A 26,466-nucleotide genomic window follows, 5' to 3' on the forward strand; every position below is an offset into this window, starting at 1 on the left:
CCTTGCAGTCTGCTTTGGAAGACACATGTTATGTCACAATCTTCTTAGTCAAGCGGACAGTAGAGCAGACAAGGACGTATGAATCAAGCTTAAGGAAAAAAAAGGTTAGGATGCGACTGTAGTCAACTACAGGGGATGGACAATGAAACTGAAACACCTGTCATTTTAGTGTGGGAGGTTTCATGGCTAAATTGGACCAGCCTAGTAGCCAGTCTTCATTGATTGCACATTGCACCAGTAAGAGCAGAGTGTGAAGGTTCAATTAGCAGGGTAAGAGCACAGTTTTGCTCAAAATATTGAAATGCACAGAACATTATGGGTGACATACCAGAGTTCAAAAGAGGACAAATTGTTGGTGCACGTCTTGCTGGCGCATCTGTGACCAAGACAGCAAGTCTTTGTGATGTATCAAGAGCCACGGTATCCAGGGTAATGTCAGCATACCACCAAGAAGGACAAACCACATCCAACAGGATTAACTGTGGATGGAAGAGGAAGCTGTCTGAAAGGGATGTTCGGGTGCTAACCCGGATTGTATCCAAAAAACATAAAACCACGGCTGCCCAAATCACGGCAGAATTAAATGTGCACCTCAACTCTCCTGTTTCCACCAGAACTGCCCGTCGGGAGCTCCACAGGGTCAATATACACGGCCGGGCTGCTATAGCCAAACCTTTCGACACTGATGCCAATGCCAAACGTCGGTTTCAATGGTGCAAGGAGCGCAAATCTTGGGCTGTGGACAATGTGAAACATGTATTGTTCTCTGATGAGTGCACCTTTACTGTTTTCCCCACATCCGGGAGAGTTACGGTGTGGAGAAGCCCCAAAGAAGCGTACCACCCAGACTGTTGCATGCCCAGAGTGAAGCATGGGGGTGGATCAGTGATTGTTTGGGCTGCCATATCATGGCATTCCCTTGGCCCAATACTTGTGCTAGATGGGCGTGTCACTGCCAAGGACTACCAAACCATTCTTGAGGACCATGTGCATCCAATGGTTCAAACATTGTATCCTGAAGGCGGTGCCGTGTATCAGGATGACAATACACCAATACACACAGCAAGACTGGTGAAAGATTGGTTTGATGAACATGAAAGTGAAGTTGAACATCTCCCATGGCCTGCACAGTCACCAGATCTAAATATTATTGAGCCACTTTGGGGTGTTTTGGAGGAGCGAGTCAGGAAACATTTTCCTCCACCAGTATCACGTAGTGACCTGGCCACTATCCTGCAAGAAGAATGGCTTAAAATCCCTCTGACCACTGTGCAGGACTTGTATATGTCATTCCAAAGACAAATTGACGCTGTATTGGCTGCAAAAGGAGGCCCTACACCATACTAATAAATTATTGTGGTCTAAAACCAGGTGTTTCAGTTTCATTGTCCAACCCCTGTATCATACAGATCATTTAAAAATGAAATGACTCAATACTTGGGATCAGATTGGGACATCTCTAAGCTATTTAAATCACCATTTTAACATTTTAACAGTGCATTTTTCCAGTTAAATACAATATATAAATATCAGGGTTTAACTTCAGATTTTAAGATTATTTAGCAATTAATCCCTATTTTGTCAAATGTGGGAATCTCATAGCAATAGCACTATGAAATATAAAGGATTCCTTTAAAATTAAACTGCATGATACACTGCTCAAAAAAATAAAGGGAACGCTCAAATAACACATCCCAGATCTAAATTAATGAAATATTCTCATTGAATACTTTGTTCTGTACGAAGTTGAATGTGCTGACAACAAAATCACACAAAAATCATCAATGGAAATCAAATTTATTAACCAATGGAGGCCTGGATTTGGAGTCACACACAAAATTAAAGTGGAAAAACACACTACGGGCTGATCCAACTTTGATGTAATGTCCTTAAAACAAGTCAGAATGAAACTCAATATTGTGTGTGGCCTCCACGTGCCTGTATGACCTCCCTACAATGCCTGGGCATGCTCTTGATGAGACGGCGGATGGTCTCCTAAGGGATCTCCTCCCAGACCTGGACTAAAACATCCGCCAACTCCTGGACAGTCTGTGGTGCAACGTTATGTTGGCGGATGGAGCGAGACATGATGTCCCAGATGTGCTCAATCAGATTCAGGTCTGGGGAACAGGTGGGCCAGTCCATAGCTTCAATGGTCCCCACCTGCAGAACCACTCCTTTATTGAGTGTGTCTTGCTAATTGCCAAAGATTTCCCGCTGTTGTCTATTCCATTTGCACAACAGCTGTGAAATTGATTGTCAATCAGTGTTGCTTCCTAAGTGGACAGTTTGATTTCACAGAAGTTTGATTTACTTGGAGTTATATTGTGTTGTTTAAGTGTTCCCTTTATTTTTTTTGAGCAGTATATAAGACACATAAGTCGCGGCTAATAGTCAGTCAGAATGAGTGTGGTTTGATTCACTTGGTTCTACGTTAGGCGAGCACAGATTGTGTTTATTCAGTATGAGCCTACATAGAGTGCCTCCAGGTCAGAAGTTGGTTAATTACAAAGAATTCGATTTTTTTACATTGCTTAATGCACTCCAGAGTTTTCAGAGGTGAAATTGCTATTGGTATGCTAAAAACACAGAGCAGACCCACATGTTTCCTGATGCAGAAGTGTCAGCTTGTAGCTCTCCACGGCTTTTGACAGAGAAATTGTAAAACTCATAGAGCTCAGTGATGCAAAGCGCCAATCAGCCTCCTATTCACCCTCCGATTCACCCTCTTAACTCCTCTTGACCAGCTCTGATGTAAACACTGTGGCAGATGAGCTCTTGCTTGACCAACACAATATGTAGTCTGCCTGCCTTTTGCAGTGATGTAACTCGCAGCTCCTCGTACTTTTTCAGCCCCTTCTTCGGATTTCTAACAAGTTACATCACTCTGAGTGACTGCTGTGATTGGGAATGTGAGCATTTCATTACTTTTTTTAATTATTTTTAATTATTGCTGAGAGATTAAAAGATATATGGCAGTCAAGAGAAAAGCCTACTGGAAAACTCAGACATTCGCACAGCTCCAAAGAGGTTTTGAGGCAGAAGAAAATTCATTACTACAAAGTTTTAATGATTGCGAACAGACGGACAGGGAACCTAGTTGATATTGATCTTCTGAGGCTAAGAATAATGCTCAAAGGCACCAGGCTTCAGGGAGCAGGCTGGCTGGGTTTCATTAAGTGTAAACATTTTCAAGGCAGAAGTAGCCTGAAATGAGAAAATTCTTAGCAGTGAGAGATGAAGGTGAGATAGAAAGTCAAAGGAGAAAAAAGCAAGCAATTCATGATCTTTTATTTCTCAAGCCATCTCCTCGGACTTTGCAACCAGCTCTGAATAAATGATACAGCCTTTCAGCTACAGTCCTTGGCCCTGGCCCCGACATAAAGCTACAGGCAAAGAGGAAGCACCCACAACTACCTTAGCTCCGATGCCAGCAACTAAACCTATATAAGCAGTCTATGTGGTCTTTTAATGAGTCTGTCTGCTTTTGTTTGTTGTGTTTCAATCTGTTTGGCAGATTGGCGGGCCTCTACCTGCTGACATGCTTTGCTGTGATGATAATAGCATTTGACTTTGTTGGTGGGCTTTGTGATGGGCAGAGCGTGAACTGTTTCATCTTCATTTATCGTTTTTTTTTTTGCCTAATTGCAGAGCACAGTGGTTTGCAGAATGCCTATTAGTCCCGTGCTGAGTCAAGAAACAAGCCAGCACAGAAAAAAAAAACAAATCCAAACACATTTTTCTATGTAGACAAATACTAATCCATTCCTATTGAGAGTTTGTGTGTAAAAACATTCTTGTTATTATCCACATGCACGCTTGGGCAATATAGGAAAAGAAGGCAAAGATAAAATGGACCAGTCTTTTGTCTTTAAGCCCACATGCCGAAAACAAAGAAGTACACGTGAGAGTACATCACTCATGAGTGTTTGTGTGTGTCCTTGGATTACTGCTTGTTGGTGTTTAAGCACTGTTTGGAAAGACAAATTGGATGAAGAGGGAGAAGAAGGTGAGATAGGGGAAAAGGAGTAACAAACAACGGTGGGGGGAGGAGGTTGGGGTTGAAATGGAAGCCTGTATCTCTAGACTCCTCTTCTATAGCTCAGAGGCAGTGATACAGCAGCAGCTTCCTGCGCCATTCACGGCTCAGTCTCAGTGATTTGAAGCTGAATTTATCCCCCAGCAGCAAATACTAGCAGTCACTTTGGACTTATCAGTCCAGCATTCGTGACTTCAACCTGGCAGAGGTTGTTTGCCCTTTCCTCTTGTCTGGATTGATCTGTATCAGCAATGATGAACACAACAGTTCCGCCTTTTGGGCTGAAGCTTACAACCTACAGGTAATAAGGTCCAACAGACGGGGTCAGGTGGCCCCATACATGGGGGTCAACACCTTACCACAGTCATTACTTCCCTGTACCTTCACCAGCCCAGTGAATTTTTTGAGGGCTGGCAAAGGCCGGCAAGTGACAAGAGAGGGGAATCCGCAAGAGAAAATGAGACATGGACAGATGGCTGATGTTCCCTGAATGAGTGTGTGTGTGGGTGTGTGTGTTTGTGCAGTAATTAAATCATGGGAGTTTCTTTGGAGCACATGGTGCTAAGAGGGAGCATGGGCGCTGACTTATTTACATGAAAACACAGGAAACTGCAATTACACACAATCACACCTGCACACCACCAAATCTCAGACATAGTGTTGTCCAACAATTTTTACTGCAGGAACAGCTTTAACTTACTATAATATTCAAGATCAGAGAAGGACTTAGAGAGTTTTCATTATACAGACAGTGCCTTAACCAGTACGACCATCCTAATCGTTTTGAATTGAGGGGATTGAGAATAACAGTTATACAGAGACATGCACTGGTAGGGACACTGTGATTGTATCATTTTTTCTATTTAGATAAAAATAATTACATTTATGAATGAACTGCTGTAAGACTCTTCTTGTGCTACTATTAACATGGAGGAATTATATTTTATGTCAGGCGTGGCTGCTATGGTTTGGGAAAGGAACTACAGCAAGTGCGCCAGAATGATCACTGAAATAGTTTTTGGAGCCACATCAACCCAGCTCAGTTTAATGTACTCGATTATGTAGATTAACTAGTGTTCCTGAAGAAAACAAATCTACTGAATGGCATTTCTGTTAAATGCAGTGTGGACCACTGCGAACATTTTTTTCTATTCTGATTGTGTTCTGCCAATATTTTGTTTCTATATTTTTGGTCAGCTTTTTCGTCATAATTGTTGTTTTAACAATTAGACTGGGCTTGAATCCTTTGAAGGTCGCCAGCATTTAATTGTTCACAGTTTCTTGAAAAAGCATTGGCTCCTTTACACATTTCTTCTGTTTTTACTTTTTGGACACACCTAAATGTTCATCAAATAATTTTTAACATCAGACAAAAAGACAATTTTTAAATTATGATATTAGTTAATAAAGGAAAAGGCTGCCAGAATAAAGGTAACCCAATGATAACATGTAATTATCCTTCTTATTAAATAATATATTAACTGTGATTAGCCACTTTTTTTTGGTCTAATTTCACTAGCTGCAACCACACCTGGCGAGAGTCTGACCTGCAGAAGAAGAAAGAAAAAATCACTTAAATTTAAACTGTCTGACAACATGAAGTAGGCTAATACATCTCAAAAAGCAACAAACCATGAGCCATTAGTCATTAGAAAGACATAAAAGCACTTGTTTGATTCATTCAGAAATTCAACATTAATAGGTTTTAATCTTTCTGCAATTTTTTAGAGCATGCATGGCTATTTATATTTCTTCCAGGGTAAATACTATACCTAATCAATTTTCAAAAATAATTTAGAACTGCCTTTATCTGTTTGTAATGGTGAATTATAATTTTTTTATTAAAACATAACTTTTAATTAATTTTAAAAGATTGAAAAATAATTATACAATGTTCTTATGGTAATTTAGGCCTGAGGATAGCATAGATTTGGATTCCTAACCTACAGCGATGCAAAATTAGAGCAACACTAGATGTCTTGAATTTGATGAGAAAATGTTTATTTTAATCAGTAGAGACTCTGCCTTGGTTTTGAAATAGTTATTTCTGTTTGAATTATAATACAAGGTTCCTTAATAAAATACCTTAAAATGTATTATGTATTCTAATTTATTTATTCCCCATTTGCTTGCTTCACCCTAATTAAATCAATTGCATCACATCAAATTAAATTGAACTTTATCAAAGTGAATCATGACAAACTGAGTACAAGTACAAATAGTTGAGAAGTGGATTGAATTGTACTAAATTGTTGTTTGCTGCTAATGTATCTTTAATGTTTTGGATCATCTGCAATGTATAAAGATATGCATTGCATATAACGCAAAGACACCCGACCACATTTTGCCATGAGTCTTACAGCTGGGTAAACTTGTCATATGTAAATGCACAAAACCCTATTCAACATCGTAGTTAGTAAGTAACACATAGCAATACAGACCGACAAATGGTCACACATAATTGTTTGCATACACCCACAGCTGCAGAGTTCCAGTTTAAGATGACGACACAACCAGCACTCTGCGTGCTGCGCCTGCCCGATTGTCAGATCAGCTAGTTTTCTTAACTATCTCATAATCTTTTGCTGCTTAAACGGGATGTCAAAATACGGATGAGGGCCAAGTCTAGTTTGCTAGTCTGGGACTCAGAAATAAACAGAGCTATCACTACACCAGAACAACATCCCATTACTGTTATTCCCATCTTTATATTTGTGTAAACCTTTGAATCAGACATTTGTAAAGCAGTGATACCAGCAGTGATGTATAAAAAGGTGGATAAAATTAAGATCAAATGAATACCTTTAAGATATCTTAATCTAAACCATTTTGTTGTATCTGAGCTGTTTTTTTATAGTCATTCTGCTGATGATGTCTTTTCACTGAATTAGTTTTTGTACTGCCAAGTATTTAGCTCTATCCATCTTTCCATCACATCTGACCACCTTCCCTGTTCTGGGTACAGAAGAGAAACTCCACGCAATCATGATCCTGACAGTGGAGATGCTGTTTTTAGATTGATTGGTTTCTGATAAACTGTAACTGTGACTTCTTAAGGCTTTATTTCAGCAATATCTTTCTACTCGCCACTGTTCCATAACAACCAGATTTGTGAAGTGAATGCATAATAGTTTCCTGTTGAAAGATTCAACCACCTGAACTGTGGATCTCTTCTCCAGAGTAACAAATTGGCTTCTTGGTTGTTTCTATAATTATAGCTGTTCTTGCCAGGTCTGTCAGTTTACATGGACAGCCATGTGTTGGTAGGTTTGCAGTTGTGCCATACATCCATTTAAAGATGATGGATTGAAACTGGCTTTAAAAAGTGTTTGAAGCTTTCAGACATGTAAAAGTAGTGCTACATGAACAAAAGTGCAATAATAGTTGGTTAAAGGAAAAGGCAGGTGCCGATACATGGATGATTCAACTTCAGTCAGTGGACCTACAAGTTACCACATTTGGGGGGAACCGGGGTGGCCAATGTCATGGCCTCATCGGAAAGGAATAGGTTGGTAATTTGGGGTATCACAGTAAAGGGGGCTGAATACATAGATACACTTTTCGTATTTTTACTTTTTCTTTTGGTTAAAATAATATAACCTTTCCCTTCCACTTTACAAATGAGCACTATAGTCCCAATCAGTCTCATTTGCATTTAAATGATAATAAACTTCTACAACAAGCTGCAAATTCCCAGTGAACATGTTGGCATATCCAGTGTGATTCTTAATTAGACACTTAACTTACTTTCTTGGTCAAATTCAAGCCTCCTGATTTTCCACTTTCTCAAGTACCACAAGGCTTATAATTACCAAAAAATAAAACCCCCCAACAACTAAGGTATTTAAAATTTAAATCCTTTCCTCAGCATCTCTGGAGAAACCAAACTGAAGGAGCTTTGAGCCTTCAGAGGCAAATAAAGTAAAAATTAACAACAAACTCATCAACCTATTAAATTGTCATGGCATACAACTTCATTAATAAATGTAAGTGGACCAACTGCTTTTATATATGAGCATAAACTTTGGGTCATGACCAAAACAACAAAATCCCAGACACAAGCAGCTAAAATGAGCTACCTCCGCAGGGTGGCCGGGCGCTCCCTTAGAGATAGGGTGAGGAGCTCGGCCATCCGGGAGGAGCTCGGCCATCCGGGAGGAGCTTGGAGTAGAGCTGCTGCTCCTCCACATCGAGAGGAATCAGTTGAGGTGGCTCAGGCATCTGTATCGTATGACTCCTGGATACCTTCCCCCGGGAGGAGTTCCAAGTACGTCTCACCAGGAGGAGGCCCAGGGACGGCCCAGGACACACAGGAGGGACTGTCTATAGGCTGGCCTGGGAATGCCTTGGGCTCCCCCGGAGGACCTGGAGGACGTGTCTGGGGAGAGAGACGTCTGGGGATCTCTACAAAGTCTGCCGCCACCCCTGACTTGGTCCCAGATAAAGCGGAAGACGACGAGTACAGGTTTTTTAATACATATTCATCTTTATTTTTATACCTTGAATTTTGTTTTCTCAGTTTTCCATAGACAGGACCAAAGGTTTGTATTGGTGGACAGCAAGTCTCACAATAACATTTAGCTTGGTGCTTGGTGATGAAAGTGAGTTATAACTACTATGTAAAAAGGAGTAATGACAACATGTAAAGGCACAGGATTCAGTTGAGTAGTGAAGCAGCAAGGCTTGCTGCAAAGAACGAGTAGATCACTGACAGTTTAGGTACGGTGCCATGATTGAAAGTATATGTGTAAGACATATTCTGCAGTGAGGGTAAAATGCCATGTAAGCAAAGTGGGAAAATTAAATTGCCTGTGTGAACAAACTTGAAAAAGGTAGCTGGCTCTTCATCAGATTTATTTCAACTTGAGGTGCCACATAATGTAAATGATGGAGAGTTGGGACGAAACTGAAAACAAAGCGTTGATGCAAAACACAGAAAGTGAGAAAGGAAAACCCAAGTTCTATGTTAATTTCATTCCCTAACAATAAAATCATATTATGTCAGACATTTTTACTTTGAGTCAATTAGAGAGTTTTGTCCAAAAGAAATAAAAGAAAACAATATATCTGCATAGAGCTGCACAGTGGCGCAGTTTGTAGCATGGTTGCCTTCCAGCAAGAAGGTTCAGGGTTCCCAGCCTAGGGTCTTTTGCATGGAGCTTGTATGTTATACTCGTACATGCATGGGCTCTCTCCAGGTACTCTGGCTTTCTCCCACAGTCCAAAAACATGACTGTTAGGTTAAATGGTCACTCTAAATTGTCCTTAGGAATGAGTGCGTGCCCCTGTTGCTCTGTGATGAACTGGCAACCTGTCCAGGGTGTACCCTGCCTCTTGCCAAATGACTGCTGGATATTAGCACCATGAATGGGATGTTTTTTCCATTCAACAAAAAACCCATATGGAAAAACATATAATTTCTCATCATTAACTAGACAGAAAGATTTGAGTCTGACAGATGGATTCATTTATTTTAAAATAAATTGCACAAGACTTGAAACTTGACTTGGACTCAAGTCTTTTGAACAACCTTTTTCTCCAGACATCAGGGGTTAAGTAAGATTGATTTGATTATCTGTGGACAGTGGGCTATTAATGATTCATAATAATCTGTTCATGTTATCTATAGTTCATAATAATGACCATATGGATGTTTCTCAAACTGATCTATATGTTCAATGAGTTCAGATTATTCCATAATAATAATAAAAATAATAATAAGGGGATAAATAACCTTTGAAAGGTTATTTATCACCAAAGGTTAGAGTCACAAAACACTTCAGGCTCTTAAAATACATTTATTCAGAAAACCATCATTCTTACTTATTCGCTCACTGACTAGATTGCACCTCACGCTTTATCTTGTAATGCATATTGTACCTTGGAACATGTGTACTGTTTAAATGTGACAAGAAAGGTTTTAGTATGGTTTAGAACATAGTTTCCTAATAATCTCCCATGTGTCACACTATATATGCAGTAAACCAGTGGAAAATTTAAATGCATATGTCTAAAGAGGCAAAGATTACCAGCTTAATAAAAATCTAATTAATTTACAATTGTTGATAATAGCCTCTTTGTGATGAGTGAAATGCTCTGAAAAGATGGAGCATTAAATGTTTTTGTGTTAAATGAAGAACAAACTGTATATGATTTTAATTCCTAGCCTACAGCAATGCAGTGGTATAGACAGAATAATTGCCTGTGCATCCAATCACAGACTGTTCATCTTAGGCTATGTTCACTCAGCAGGTCCTAATCCTAAATTCAGATTTTCTGCTGAAGTCCAATTTTCTTTGCATGGTGGTCCACACGACTATTTAACTGCAACTGCCATCAGACTTCAGTTTGAACGTTTCATGACCCCAAAGCGACTTGCATGCGCAGATAAGGGAGAATTTTAGGGAGAATATGAAAATAAAAATGGATGTCGCTGTTTGTGTATCATCAAGTTAGTGAGCAATGGGAGTGGACAATATTATGACCACATCATAACAAGACAAAGAAAGGCAAGAAAAAAAAAGCACAACTACTGGCCTTTTGTGGAAACGTCACTGCTACTTCTGTAGAGAAGTCTGTGTGGATCTGTAGTCAGAGCTAGGAGAATGTTGTGAAAGTCGGGTGAAATGCGAAATGTTTTTAGACAACACAGACCACTGGACTTTAGTTGTGGATAGTTTGATCAGATGCTGCAACACTTGAAAATAGAACAGTGTCAGAAAGATCACTGCACAGCAAGCAGGCACAGAATCCAAACACTGCCAGTGTTGCCTACTGTTGTGTGGTTTTGATCTAAAAATCATTTAAGGCAAACCTGTTTTTGTTCTGCAATTTGGACCTTTATTGATTAACTTCTTTCTCAATTAGACTAAATCAAAGTAACCTAGAGATTAACTCTTCAAGTACAAAAAATGATGGGGGTGTTGATGGAGTAGGTGTCCTAGTTAAATTAAGCTGTAAGCCTGACTGTATCTCACCCCTACAACACGGGAAGCCGCTCTCACACCTTTTTGTCATGGGCATATACAGGGGTTGGACAATGAAACTGAAACACCTGTCATTTTAGTGTGGGAGGTTTCATGGCTAAATTGGACCAGCCTGGTAACCAGTCTTCATTGATTGCACATTGCACCAGTAAGAGCAGAGTGTGAAGGTTCAATTAGCAGGGTAAGAGCACAGTTTTGCTCAAAATATTGAAATGCACACAACATTATGGGTGACATGCCAGAGTTCAAAAGAGGACAAATTGTTGGTGCACGTCTTGCTGGCGCATCTGTGACCAAGACAGCAAGTCTTTGTGATGTATCAAGAGCCACGGTATCCAGGGTAATGTCAGCATACCACCAAGAAGGATGAACCACATCTAACAGGATTAACTGTGGACGCAAGAGGAAGCTGTCTGAAAGGGATGTTCGGGTGCTAACCCGGATTGTATCCAAAAAACATAAAACCACGGCTGCCCAAATCACGGCAGAATTAAATGTGTACCTCAACTCTATTGTTACCACCAGAACCGGGAGCTCCACAGGGTCAATATACACGGCTGGGCTGCTATAGCCAAACATTTGGTCACTCATGCCAATGCCAAACGTTGGTTTCAATGGTGCAAGGAGTGCAAATCTTGGGCTGTGGACAATGTGAAACATGTATTATTCTCTGATGAGTCCACCTTTACTGTTTTCCCCACATCCGGGAGAGTTACGGTGTGGAGAAGCCCCAAAGAAGTGTACCACCCAGACTGTTGCATGCCCAGAGTGAAGCATGGGGGTGGATCAGTGATGGTTTGGGCTGCCATATCATGGCATTCCCTTGGCCCAATACTTGTGCTAGCTGGGCGCGTCACTGCCAAGGACTACCTAACCATTCTTGAGGACCATGTGCATCCAATGGTTCAAACATTGTATCCGGAAGACAGTGCCGTGTATCAGGATGACAATGCACCAATACACACAGCAAGACTGGTGAAAGATTGGTTTGATGAACATGAAAGTGAAGTTGAACATCTCCCATGGCCTCCACAGTCACCAGATCTAAATATTATTGAGCCACTTTGGGGTGTTTTGGAGGAGCGAGTCAGGAAATGTTTTCCTCCACCAGTATCACGTAGTGACCTGGCCACTATCCTGCAAGAAGAATGGCTTAAAATCCCTCTGACCACTGTGCAGGACTTGTATATGTCATTCCCAAGACGAATTGATGTTGTATTGGCCGCAAATGGAGGCCCTACACCATACTAATAAATTATTGTGGTCTAAAACCAGGTGTTTCAGTTTCATTGTCCAACCCCTGTAGATGGTTTTATATCGAAATTATACAGTCAGCTGTTGGTTAGAGCTAAAGTTTTATTAAAAAAATATCAATATCCCACGCAAAAGATGACAGTTACTGAAATGGTTTCATAACACTGAAGTGTGGAACTGCTAACTCCTTAAAGTCATTCATGGTTTTCTGAACCAGAAGCTTTACAATCCTCAGTTGACACCTAACCAACACAGGCGATTCTCCCAGCTTGCCCCCAAATGCACAAACATGTATTGTCACAATATAAAACTCTGATATACACGCGTTATGCTTGCATGCACGCATCAAAGCTCAAAACACCATGAGCTATCGCACCCTCTGTCAAACAGATGCTCAATTCTATTCCATCTCACACTTTCAGGTATATCATAAGAAAATGCTCCCATGCACTGGGTACACGAATGCACAAATATGCACACTCTGACCATCTGGTTAGGTGTACATACTTCACGTTACTGATGGAAGAGCATTAAAATAATAAAAACCTTAACATTAGCCTAATGTTAGCCCACAACTAATTTTGTGTCTAGATACTAGAAGCAGGAGCTCCACTGTGACTTGCTCTCTATTCATGGGAACGAATTTGTGCACAAATGCATTTGTATCAGCCGCACACACTTGCTGACAGATTAATGTGGATCCGTGTTATGCTGACAGTCCAGGCATTTAAGCAGGCAGGGTTGCGCATGGTGTAAGCTGTTTCCTGCGAGAGCTTTGAAAAATGTGAAAGGAGACCCACACTCTCTGTCCCTACTTTTCCTCCAAGGAGAAAAAGCCATTGAGAACACTGCATGAAAATATAAAAACAGGTTGTACAATCTGACTTATAAAATCATTACAAAGGAAAATGTCCCTGTGGGATAATGAGGGATATTAATGTTTATGGACACTTAAATCCTCCAGAGCCTCCAGCTACAGCACATTACTTTGCTCTATTCATTTTTGTATGGGACCCAGGTTTTGCAAGCATGCCTTGGAGGGCACACACTGCAGAGCCACAATAAAGTGCATGAATTAGAAATGAGGTTGATATTGAGATGTAACAGATCGTTTGGCTTTACACTGCATTGCTACCCAAAAACGTTGCAAAAATATAGACACCAAACAACATATTGAAGAAAGGTAACTTGAGATTTAAGACATGGAACAAGGTGGATATATCTGCACTATCTTGCATAAACACATGATCAAGCAGGAAATGTACAGGTCCTTCTCAAAATATTAGCATATTGTGATAAAGTTCATTATTTTCTATAATGTCATGATGAAAATTTAACATTCATATATTTTAGATTCATTGCACACTAACTGAAATATTTCAGGTCTTTTATTGTCTTAATAAGGGTGATTTTGGCATACAGCTCATGAAAATGCCAGAAGTCCAGTGTCAAGTACCCACAGTCAGTGATGGTCTGGGGTGCCGTGTCAGCTGCTGGTGTTGGTCCACTGTGTTTTATCAAGGGCAGGGTCAATGCAACTAGCTATCAGGAGATTTTGGAGCACTTCATGCTTCCATCTGCTGAAAAGCTTTATGGAGATGAAGATTTCATTTTTCAGCACGACCTGGCACCTGCTCACAGTGCCAAAACCACTGGTAAATGGTTTACTGACCATGGTATCACTGTGCTCAATTGGCCTGCCAACTCTCCTGACCTGAACCCCATAGAGAATCTGTGCGATATTGTGAAGAGAACGTTGAGAGACTCAAGACCCAACACTCTGGATGAGCTAAAGGCCGCTATCGAAGCATCCTGGGCCTCCATAAGACCTCAGCAGTGCCACAGGCTGATTGCCTCCATGCCACGCCGCATTGAAGCAGCCATTTCTGCAAAAGGATTCCCGACCAAGTATTGAGTTCATAACTGTACATGATTATTTGAAGGTTGACGTTTTTTGTATTAAAAACACTTTTATTTTATTGGTCGGATGAAATATGCTAATTTTGTGAGATAGGAATTTTGGGTTTTCATGAGCTGTATGCCAAAATCATCTGTATTAAGACAATAAAAGACCTGAAATATTTCAGTTAGTGTGCAATGAATCTAAAATATAGGAATGTTAAATTTTAATCATGATATTATGGAAAATAATGAACTTTATCACAATATGCTAATATTTTGAGAAGGACCTTTATGTTTGATTCACTGGTTGAGCAGTGAGCTGCAGGCATTGAGGCATGCATGTGAAAAGGACAAGACTCTCCACAACTGATCAGGCCACTCCACTTGAGCTGACTGATTTCACATCACTTCTGTATCCCTGATAACTGCATGCCTGAAGGGCTGCAATGGCTCCAATATTTCACTACTACAGGCCTGCACAACCACACCATGTGTACAGCATGTTCTTTTATTGTGTGCCCCGCCACAGTGTGTACGTATGAACGACGTGGGTGAGTTCATGGGAGGCTGTAAAATTGTAGGTGTTTTGTGTCTGTGTGTGCTCATATGTTGGGAGCAGCTGGTAACTGTACACATGGTGACATTTTTGATGATGACATGCCACACATCTCTCCTTGTATCCAAGACCAGAAGAATCATCTGCTACCATTGTGCCTGTTGTTTTAATTTTCTTGTCAACAGTCTGTGGTAGATTCTCTGAGCTGGTTGGAAGACAATAAGGTGCCTTTCTGAGGTAATAATACACCTTTTTTTTTTTTTTTTTACATTTTTCTCACATTGTAAACAAACTTCAGTGTACTTTAGTTGGACTTTGTGATTAAAACAAGGGTTAAGGTGTAAAACGGCATTCTAAGCTTTGAACATTTCACAGAGCACTGTACAATCCATCATCTATAAATGTGTAAACCAACACTGCACATCTCCCTGAACAAACCATCTCCAATGTGCTGGTGGTAGCAGCACATTTCTTGGTGAAACAAGAAAGCTGGTCAGAGTTGTTTGGAAGATGGATGAAGGTAATTCTAGGACAATCCTGGAAAAAATCCTGTCAGAGGCGGCAAAAGACTTAACAGTGGGGAGGAGGCTCACCTTCCAGCTGGACAAAATTTGCCTAGAACCTTAACAGATTGATTTAGAACAAAAGATATTCACATGTAATGACATCCAAGTCAAAGCCCAAACCTAAATCCAATTGAGAATTTGTGACAAGACTTAAAAACTGGACTAGATGCTCTTCAACCAGTCTGACTAAGCTTGAGCTATTGTGCAAGAAAGAACAGGAAAACTGTCAGTGGATGTTCAAAGTTGGTAGAGACATATCCCAACAGTAAAAAATGTGACACAGGGGACCTGAATGCATATACACACCACACTTTTCAGGTTTTTACTTGTAAACAAAATTAAAAACCACACATCATTTTGCTTTCACTTCTCAATATCATCTACTTTCTGTTGATCTATTACATAAAATCTCTATTAAATCTAATGAGGTTTGTGGTAATAACAGGATACAATCCGGAAAACTTCAAGGCATATGAAAGCTTTTGAAATGTACTGTAAATGCACTGTGATTAGGCAAAAAAATAAATTAGTTTTCTCATCCATGTTCAGCAATACTCTCCAATTGACTAATTTAGAAATGTCAGGCAAAGCAACATTACGATTTTTTGTACTGCTTTTTTTCTACAAATGTCTTCTAAAAGGAGAATCAAACAACATTTTTGATATCAAGTTCTTGTATAAACAGAAACAAAAAAGTTTTATCTGTAATTTTCAGTGTAATTTTGTGCTGCACGAATATTATGCTCTATAGTTGTTATATACCTCTGCAGCTACATTTGCAATCTCTTTTCTTTCCAGGCTGCCCACAAAAGATTTCAAACAGACAGATACTTTAAAATGCTTTATTTTGAAATGTCAAACGTGCTAAAATGGTTGTTTCATCTTAGATGCTGTTTGCCTTGTTGGCCCCAAATTGCCCTGTCTTATCTGAGAGTTCTCTAGCCAAGGTGTGGATAAAAACTTTGATTTTCTGGTTCTTCAAGGAGAATATGCGAACACTGCTTCCATGCCTAATTTTGTAAATCGGTTAGTGTAGAAATGTGTCAAGGGTTTTTCAAGAGATCGAAACTAATTATACGTATTTACTTATAGGTTTTACTGTGTTTAATATTCAAGCTTTCAGTTCTGACTTCACTTTGTGGCGCTCTATGTGTTTGAGAAGAGGTTGAGTGATGATTAGAGCGAGCAAAGAGAGCAGCACTGCAAACTGGTGCCAGTTCGTTTTTTTTTATTTTTAATCAAACTGCTGTGCTGATATTAGCATAGATCAAGCAGCAATCCATAATAAATAGCTCATTAACAAGGTTGGTATTTGTGATACATAATAAGAAGTATGTTTTTAAATACTGTGCCTTGCAAAAGTACTCATACCTTTTAAACTGTTTCATGTTTTTCTGTCTCATACTTCAGTGTATTTTATAACTGTAAGTGAAACACCAACACAAACTAAGTATAATTTCTTCTGAACATTAAATATCGACCCATCATATTAACATTTTAAAGTTTATATCTATAACATGCTTTACTTGAGTCCCTCGGTCACCAAAACGCTCTTTTAAATAAAACATGACATTTTGAAGGGATTTCAATACCAGCAACTGAAAACAACAGCAATAAATAAATAAATAAAATACAATTTTAGTGTATTAAATTTTTTTACTTTGAATAAGTGGTGATGGGATAGAAAATGTTCAAAGGACATAGACTGATGTTTTTAACATGGAAGCCAAATAAATACTTAAAATTTCTAATTTCAACCAAAATACACAACCTGACTAAACTTCATGTCATTTGTTTTGGCAAAGTTATAAAAATATTTGAGACCTGAAGTTTGTACACAATTCTTGTATTTCACTGAATGTTTAAACTGATAAAAGCTGTATTTTCTGAGAAGAGTCCTGACGGTTTTTCACAATTTGGACACAAACCTTGTAAGCAAAAATATGCAAGTCCGCGTATAATTGAAAAAGCTCTACATTCTGTACTAATCGTGTTTTTCTTTTGTTGTTGTTTTTTTTGTTTTTTAAACCAAGGACTGAAAATTATTACAGCGGCAAATTTGTTTTTTGGTGCAGAGCATGTCTACAATAGCGCACTACTGAGGAACAACAAGAGGATGTTTAGGAAAGAAAATGTGTCACCTTCAAAATAAAGGTCGAATTTTCAAAATAAAATCAACATATTTAGATTGACATGCAAATAGCACCTTATGCCGGTTTAATTCGAATTTGTACGTGTGCTCGTTCAAGGATAGTTAAAGAGATGGAAGTGGCCCACAGGCTGTAAAATGTACGGTTTTGATTTAAATAATTCATTTGGTCCTCTGGTTGTTTGTAGAGTGAACCCCCACTCCAGTCTCAAGTCTTTTGCAGTTGCTGGTTTTCTTCCAGGATTGCCATGCATTTAACTCCATCTATTTTCACATTAACCCTGAGCAGCTCCCCAGTCTCTGCTGGAAAACAGCACCCCAACAACAAAATGCTGCCACCACCTTGCTCCATGAGGGGCATGGTGTTGTCAGGGTGATATGCAGTTTTAGTTTCCCCCTCAAATGAAATGTTTTGTATCTAGGCCAAAAAGTTCAATTATGGTTTCATTTGACCAAAGCACATGTTAACCACATGGTAAACTGGACCTTTTATGGTTTCTTCAACAATTCTTGAACTCGTCCAACCACATTACACACAGGTGAAATCTCTTACAAAAGACCTCTAAAGGCAAATGGTAGCAATGGATTTAAGGGTATCAGAGTATAGGGTTTGAATACATTTGTACACCACACATTGCAGATTTTTATGCTTAAACAGCTCTGGAACATTGTTTTATTTTTCTTCCACTTCATGATTATGTGCTGCTTTGTGTTGGTCTATCACATAAAATCCTACTTTGGCAAGGCTTTGTAATTTGCATGTGATGGCTGCAGCTCACCCTACCTAGGCCATGTTATCGTTCAGCATAGTGGCTATCGATTCCCCGTGCCATTTGGCTATTGATTGGAGTAGATCCCATTATGTCAGTGGTATTGTAGCCCTCCAGAGCACAGTAAGTTTAAAGAGGAGAACCAGCCACTGACAACTGATGGGATGAGCTGAATCAGATGCAAACAGCAGCACAGTAACATTTAGCTTAGGATAGCATGCCATAGCCCATGAACAAGTACTTTTATTTCTCTAGTTTATAACAATGCCAAAGGGAGCTGTAGAACCACAGAGAATAATCAAACTCACTGTTAGGGAAATGCAGATTTTTTTTATTAGTGGAGTTCACCGTAGCCTAATATCCCATGTCTTCCAGACTGCCTTCTGTTGATCACTCAAATTGACCACAACTCACTGTGTGGCAAGGTGTAGAGACGAGGGGAGGATTTTCATTGGCTTGGGTTGATGAGTAAAATAAAAGGGAAAGGAGGGGGGGTGAGTGGGCGTTCACTGCCACTGCCTACTCTCTTTCTGTTCAAACCGACCTGTCATGTATTTATAGCAAAATTGAATTTAATTGCATTTCTAGCAAAGGGCGCTAAATTTAAAGAGACTCATAAACGGAATTCCAGGCATGCAGGACCACAATCCACCGTGTAAAGAGCATGTAAAGTGCACACTCATGGAAAGCAACATGGCCTGCAATTTGTATAATGCAAAAAAATCTGAAGCGAAAGCCCATCAGCCTGCTGGGCCCTGGATACCAATGCCGGCTGGTAAGTGTTGACCATAAGGCAGCGTGCTGTGTCCTGTTTCTCAATGAGGCACAGTTTGAGACAGTGCACCACTGAAGAGGTACCCCACTGAGTGGCAAATGACTGTTAAACTGGCTTGGAGATGACGTGAGATACTGTAAAAAGCCCTGAGCTGAGCCTGTCATGAGCTCTCCATCCAACCTTGATCGCTTCATTTTCTAACAAGACAAAGACGGTTTACACAAAGGTAACAAGCAGTTGTAGGTCCTGCCCTCTGTAGGGGCACTGCTCAGATTCAAATTCATGGTCTGTTTATTAGATAATAAATTGAGCATGAAGGATTGATTTGCATTTACTTTATTATTCTCTTGATATAGAGTAGCAATTTCTATACAGCAATGCACAGAGCTTAATATTCCAGAGAATAAAAAACTGACATACTGATACAGGATTTCTGTCATTCAAGGTCACCAGAGTCTGAGGGCCGTAGCAACATCCATGCCTTGATTCACGCTTTATGCTTCCTTTCACTTAATTTTTGTCACTCAGAGTCTGAGTCAGAATATCAGACATGTTTAACGCAGTGCTGAGAGTTATCCAATATTAAGTGTAATCAAAATCTTAATGAACGTCATTAAAATCAAACCGGGGCTCACATTAGGTTAACATTGTCTGGATAAATGTGTGGCTGTGTGTGTGCTTAAAGCTATCAGAGCCTGTTAGAGTGCCTCAGGGGTCACTTCTTATTCAAAGCTTGGCTTACATGGCTTTACATTTTGAGAATTATTATTTTTAAATTATTTTTAGGAGCTGGAGCATGACAGCTGAGTAAGCCATATTAAAGAAGGCAAAAAGGATGCAGGGTGGCCACATCAATTTTAAGCAGCAGCCTGGACACCCAAAGGTCACATGTTTAATCCAAGCAACAGCTAATGCTCTGCTGGGATTACAGAAGTACAAAATGAATAAATCCCTTGAATTTGACAACATTTGCTAACATTTGACATACTGTTCTACTGCTCTACTTAATGACTAATGTTTTGTTGTGTTCCCAATAAATAGATTAAGTTTTTAATTGGAGAAATTGGCAAAATCCAGCCAACTCATATAGAACCATGTAGGGTTTGTTTTTTGGTATCAAGATATACCCATTCTTTAAAAACTTAAGGCTTCAAAACTGCACAGATTTGATATCATACTGTTTCTGCTCTTTGAAGTCCTTTAAAGGAGTTTCAAATGCAGAAGTGACCAAATCTTTCTCCAGTGGTACAAAAGAAGTAAATTAGGCTCTATGGAAATATTTCCTGTCATGGGAAAACATAGCACAGTCATGGTCTGGATACTAAAGGCGTGCCACCCATCACTCTTTTTAAGATAACACTGGTACAAAAATACAGCTGATAAACTACTTTCATGAGCTGAAGGATTTTGAGTTTAATTGGTCTCACTTTGATGGTCGGTTATTTTATTAATGTTAAAAAGCTATAGCAATCTGATGAATCGCCTCTTAAAAACCAGCAGTAAATGTTGTGCCATGTGTTCATTTTATATTATGGCTTAAGTCTGTGTTTTACAATAACAATAAACAAATGTTATAGACAATATTATTATGACTATAACAATTAGGAATGCACCAATCCATTTTGTCTGGGTGATACTGAGGTCTGACAAGCCCATACCAAATCTGACAGATTCACATTTTTCCCTGACAACTATGAGACATAAGAGAAAAAAATATGCAGGTTTCTTGACAGTTTTAAATCCTACAGACAATGAAGGAATTACAAGATAATCCCAGTTTATGCATCAAAGCACATGGCAATTTAGGTTAGATGTTCCTACATAGCACCAATTCACAATAAAATGTAATCTCAAGACACTTTACATGACAAACATATCCAATTCATGCCCAGAAATGGCCAATCCAACCAATGATACAGACAGATTAAAATTCAGTTTATAATGCTGGCTGGTAAAAAGAAAAAAATACCTGTCAGTAGGGGCCCAGATGATTGCATCTTGACTTTACACTAATCCCTCCTCCTGTGCAAGCATTGTGATATCTTTAACCTTTATCTAATTTTCTTTTTTACTCCAAAACGTGCATCAGAAACTACCAAGTTGTTGGATGCATTTATAGACAGACAACGGTGGTTAATCTTGCTTACCATGCATTTAATAAATAGGTATAATATTTATAGTAATAGTCAATTTGTAATTATTTTTTTCCCATGTGACTATTTTTACATTTTAAGAATGCACAACTACAAAACATTGTCATATATTTTTTTGTGCACATATCGTGATGCAAGGTACAACATCACCTATTCATAAACCTATTCATCACCTATTAATTTTCCGTGGTTTAGGACATGACAGGTCGTATAAAAGCTCATTTATGTTGGCAAGAAATTGAACCTCTCTAACTCAATGGCTAAAATTAAATATGCAGGGTGAAAGGGGTGAGTGTCATTATCAAACAGTGAATCTGAAATATGGTGAAGTGAGATCCACGGGGGTCGCATGGATTATGAACGGTGTGCGTGTGCGCGTGCCTCAGGTCTCTCGCGCGCGCGGACCTGAGGCACGAGCCGCTGCTGCTAGGGCACGCGCTGCTTCTCGAGTCAGCTGCCTTAGATAAAGCTGAGGAGAGCAAACAGAAGCTCGCCTTGTATCAAAGCAAAGCAAAGATGAAACGCTTCTATTACCAGTTCAAAATATGTTTCGTGACCATTTGGCGTCTCGCTTTTATAGTCGCATAAATGAGCCAAATATATACAAATCTGGCACCTGAAAAGCGACAAGAAGAGTCAGAATAAGAACGCCTGAAAGTGAAACAGAGGTTAGAAATTTCAAATGCTGAACTTCACGTAAACTGGACTTTCTGTGAATTAATTTTAACCCCTATGAATACGATGCTAATTTTAATTTATATCATATCTTTTAAGAATGTAAAAGAGTGATCAGCGTGCCATTTTCTATCCCGCCCTTTCCCCATTACCCTGAATATGGAGAGGCGAAAAGCCGCTGCTGAACTCCGCTCTTACCTTTAGAGGACGGTGAGTCGCTGTCCAGGGTACCCGGGATACTCACTCTCTGTCCGGGGTGCTGAATCTCATGTCGGGCTCCGGGCAAGGTGGCTTAATTAAATCCGCTGCGTGGAGGCGCTGAAAACGCCGGTACAACAGGAAAACAAGAAAAAACTGCTGCCTGTCGCTATGAAGTTAAAGAAAATCCCAATCCCCACACGCAGAGCGACAGCTGCTCGAAACCCGTTTGCAAAAAGACGTGCGTTCGCATTCAGGATTGTGAATACTGAAAGCGAAGCCTGTTGGCCAAATGGAACCGCTTTGGCAAGTGTAATTGCTGAGGCTTCTTGGCCAGTTGCTTCTTCCTCCGGATAGGCTTAAACACCTCCCTGTCCTCCCTCCCCCCCCCTTCTCTCTCTTGCCCACCCCTATCTCTGTTCTCAGTCTCTATCAATCACAGCTCCCATTCATACAATATGTTGGAGCGACATGAAGCGAGAGCCTAATTCTGTAGACTGCAACAAACATGAGCGAATTACTGCCAATGCTGGCACAGGGCTCACTGTGATAGAGGCATCGTTGATTGGACTATAAAGTCAGAACTGAAAAGGTGGTTATTTCTAATGTTGGAGAAACAGCCCCGATTCATTAGGCGTTTGCATTTAGTTTTAAACCAAGAGAGATTTGTTTTTGCTGAATATTTTACTTGCAAATGACAACGATGCTGCAGCATTTAATTGGAAAAAAGAAGAAACAATCTAATAATTAAATTGGCAAGATGCCATTCTTGTATCAAGCAATGACCGTATTCTGAAAGAAGATGTAATTAAACGCACACACATTGTGCAAATTCTTTAAAGCACATAGATAGTACAAAAAGTTGACAGAACCAATGAGGATGTATACATACGTATTTAAAGCTGTGTCTTTAAAGAAGTGAGTAAAGCTGGAGATCCTTATTACAGCTTTTATTTCCAGACAGGCAAACGTATTGGGGATACTGCACATTGGATTCCAAATCAAAACATGAAGAAAAATGTAGCACATGTGTTAGAACTCTGCTCTGGTACAAAGTACTCTAGTATAAAATAATATTAGACTGTTCAAAAAAAGGAGAGTCTGCATTTTGCATTCCAAATTGAAACACTTACTGATGAACAAAAAAAGATATATTGAAGATTAAGCGAAACCTTAGCAACCACTCTTAACTTAATGTAGCAAAAATTCAGTGTTTGGGATCATCTGACAAAACCTTCTAAACTTAAAAAGAACCGTTTTCCTTTCATCAGTCCATAAAATGTAAGTCAGTGTTTTCTTTGGCAAATAAGAATCTCTTCAGCCCAGGTCATTCTTTTAGATGACAGGGTTCTTCTGATAGCCTGGTTTCTTATAGACATCTCCTAAATATTACATTGCTCACGAGTAGCTATAAACCTCTTTTGATAACCCTAAAGCTGATCATTGGCTGAGTCATTGCCATTTTGACTATTCTTTAATCCTATCAATTGGAAAGTTTATGAATTAGTCCATGTTTATCTGGTTTTGATTTCCATTTTAAAGCATTACTGATAATGTCAGCGGACCAGCCTTTTATCTGTCAGATTTTCAGAGAGGAATGCACTACAACCAGTATATACAACATTTGCTGCCTTCATCCTTAAAATAAGGGTCAACAGTTTGAAATCAGTTTTTTTTCAAATCATGATTTAATTCCACTTAGTACCTATGCATATGTCATGGCTGTTGTATCTGTTGGTACATACTAAGTTATTTACTATGTAGAATTATAACTTCTACCAAAAAGAGTGACTGAGCAGGTTAATAATATTCAGCTGCTATTATTTTAAAAAGGCATTTATGGAAATGTAATTAAAATCTTTCTGGGAAATTTGTGTTATAGGGACCATGGAGAGATGAGGACTCCTGGTTCAGACATAAGTTGAGACCATTCTTTCAGAAGCTTTGATTCTTTCTCTGCACTTGCATCTCTTTTCCATTTGGATCCTTTTTTTCCTCTAACATATGAAGGTTAAGTGTTAACTTTGACCCATCCTGTGTAGCATTCTAACCTTGCATGGTAAGTGTTTGTTAGCAATGGGATCAAATGGCAGCTTCTCCAAGGCTTTAGCCCACCTCTCTCACCAAGATAGCAGTGCTAGACTCCAGCAGTCTGGGCTGGATTAGAAATGGATGAATGAACTTTGCAATTTCTTTTTTTCTTTTTCTGAGACCATTACTTCTGTGTTAGGTGTGGTGGTTTTTACTGTTGCTCGTACTGTTGCTTTACAGGAAGTATTGGTGGGGGATGGGGGGAGGTTCCCTGAGTTTTCAGTCTTATCCCATATTACAAAGATTTGCATAGTAGGATTACCCATTATTGTGACCCTAAGGAGGATAAAGCAACTGTGAGGAATTGACTTATGGATGGATTCAAACTTCGCCAATGGAGAACTTTGTTTGGATACTTGTTAAAGTCTTTAACTTTAACTGTAAACTTATGCCAGCCTACATTTTTCCAGCCATTTGGGGGCAGCAGCTATTTTCTGTGGTCATAGTTACCTATTGACTTATTTACAGTATTTTATTGATGTAATTACCTTTAAGGTGCAGTACTGGTACATTCATGTTGGAGTGTCATGCAGATATTGGTGATAGATCATTTAAAACCTGTGTACATTAAGGATCAAATTTACTGGTCAATAAATATTGGATTATAATATTTCACTCTCTGTTACACTTACAATTAAAACCTTCATTTAAGTGGAAAAGAGAACAATCCAGACCATAGACACAAAGAAGGAAAGCATAGAATATTTCTCTTTCATTGAGTGTTTTTATTTATTTATATAATTCAGATTGAAAAAAATATAAAAAATAAAATAACATAACACATAACAGTAGTGCTGGTAGCAATCAATAAAACTATATAGAATATCTAAATCCAGATTAATAAAGGACACAGTGGGAGAGGCCACACGATCAGCATCCTCACCTTGGTGTCCATACACAAAACATCTAGAAAACATCTAGACTGTCACATTTACATGAATTGACCTCAATGAACACTACTCACATTGTTGGAGTCCATGGAATATGTTTGTTTATCTTGGAAGCCTTTATTGATTCTGTGAAGTCTCTAATATTTCAGCAGGATGTTTAATATTCAAATATATTCCTAAGTAAATTGACAGAAACGTTGAACTTTTGACACTTTAATCAGAAGTAACTTTAAAATAAAGCTTTTCTTAAGTCTGTGTTTTATTGTCATCTTCTTGTCATTTCAGGTCTGACATTACAAGATGTAATTGTATATTTTCTACAGGGAAACTGTTATGCAATAAAAGTGTGCTCCAATGCGTAAACAGGCTTTTTTTTATGGGGAGTGTGTAGCTGTTTATTTAGAGTAAAATATTGAAAGCCAAAAATTCAGAGCAGTAGTTTGCAAATCATCTTGTGATGCATCTTCGGGTCTTATGTGTTCCAAAATACCCGAAAAGCGCTATTAATGAGACTGAGGAGGCCTTTGATGTCAATGGTCCGGGCATTCATTTATTATATTTTTAACTTTCACAATTCACCCACCATTCACCACTTAAGTACAAAACAGCAGGCAGTCCAGATAAGCATGTGGATAGCAACTTTTCAGTGAAAGAAAACTGTATTTTCTTAAAGAGATGCTCAGATGGCAGTGAATGCTATTTCAGGTCCTCTATATATTACTCAACTTTCCAGGATAACCTTCACAGGTTTGTTCATGTTACTTCTCATGTCATACTGCACTAATGTACATTTATCCTGTTCAGGCCATCCGTTTTCAAACTGTAGAAAATTGTATGATTTTAATTAGAATTTTTTCACGTATTAATGATGCCAAATAATTGTGCACTGCCACCCAAGGGAACAAAGATAGCACACCCATTTTTTAAATTTGTTTTCAGCCATTTTGTTATACCTTCAAGTTGCATGCTGTCCACGTGTTCATTTCAAGTCATTTTATATATACCTTTAATATTTCCTCTCATAGTCAAACTCCTCATATCAATAAAGAAAATATAAAGGTTTTCCAGGTTTTTGTAGATTATTTTCTAACTTATATTTTCTAACTTAAGAAAATGTATTTGTTAATCTTTAATAACTGTTGATTTTTTTTATATTACATAAATTGATATTTTAATTGCACTCTCGGGTCTTTTTGAACTTACAGTGTATTAGTAAGCATCAGTGTACCGGAGTCAAATTCCTTGTTTGTATGTACGAACTTGGCAATAAAGCTGATTCTGATTCTGATCAACACTCCCTGCCCCCTACCAGTCATGTTATATCATTGAATGATGGTTCAGCCTCTCATCTAAAAGAGAAATGTAGACCTAGCCATGCTCTTAAACTTTAGATCAATTTGAAGCTGCATTTTCTTTCTAAGGTTCTTGAGAAAATTTATGTTTATCCATTTTCAATCTGGGT

At 39.0% G+C, this 26,466-nt stretch overlaps 1 protein-coding gene across 1 annotated transcript in view; it reads right to left on the bottom strand.

Moving 5' to 3' along the window:
* tmem121ab (transmembrane protein 121Ab) overlaps positions 1-22,389 on the bottom strand; it is a 100,941-nt gene extending 78,552 nt beyond the window's left edge. Inside the window, exon 1 of the mRNA XM_047388353.1 lies at positions 22,024-22,389. The gene's annotated coding sequence lies outside the window, so the exon portion shown is untranslated. The remainder of the gene's footprint in view (positions 1-22,023) is intronic.
* Positions 22,390-26,466: the final 4,077 nt, after the last annotated feature.

The sequence above is a fragment of the Girardinichthys multiradiatus genome, chromosome 15 (genome assembly GCF_021462225.1).
Source record: "Girardinichthys multiradiatus isolate DD_20200921_A chromosome 15, DD_fGirMul_XY1, whole genome shotgun sequence".
NCBI lineage: Eukaryota > Metazoa > Chordata > Actinopteri > Cyprinodontiformes > Goodeidae > Girardinichthys > Girardinichthys multiradiatus.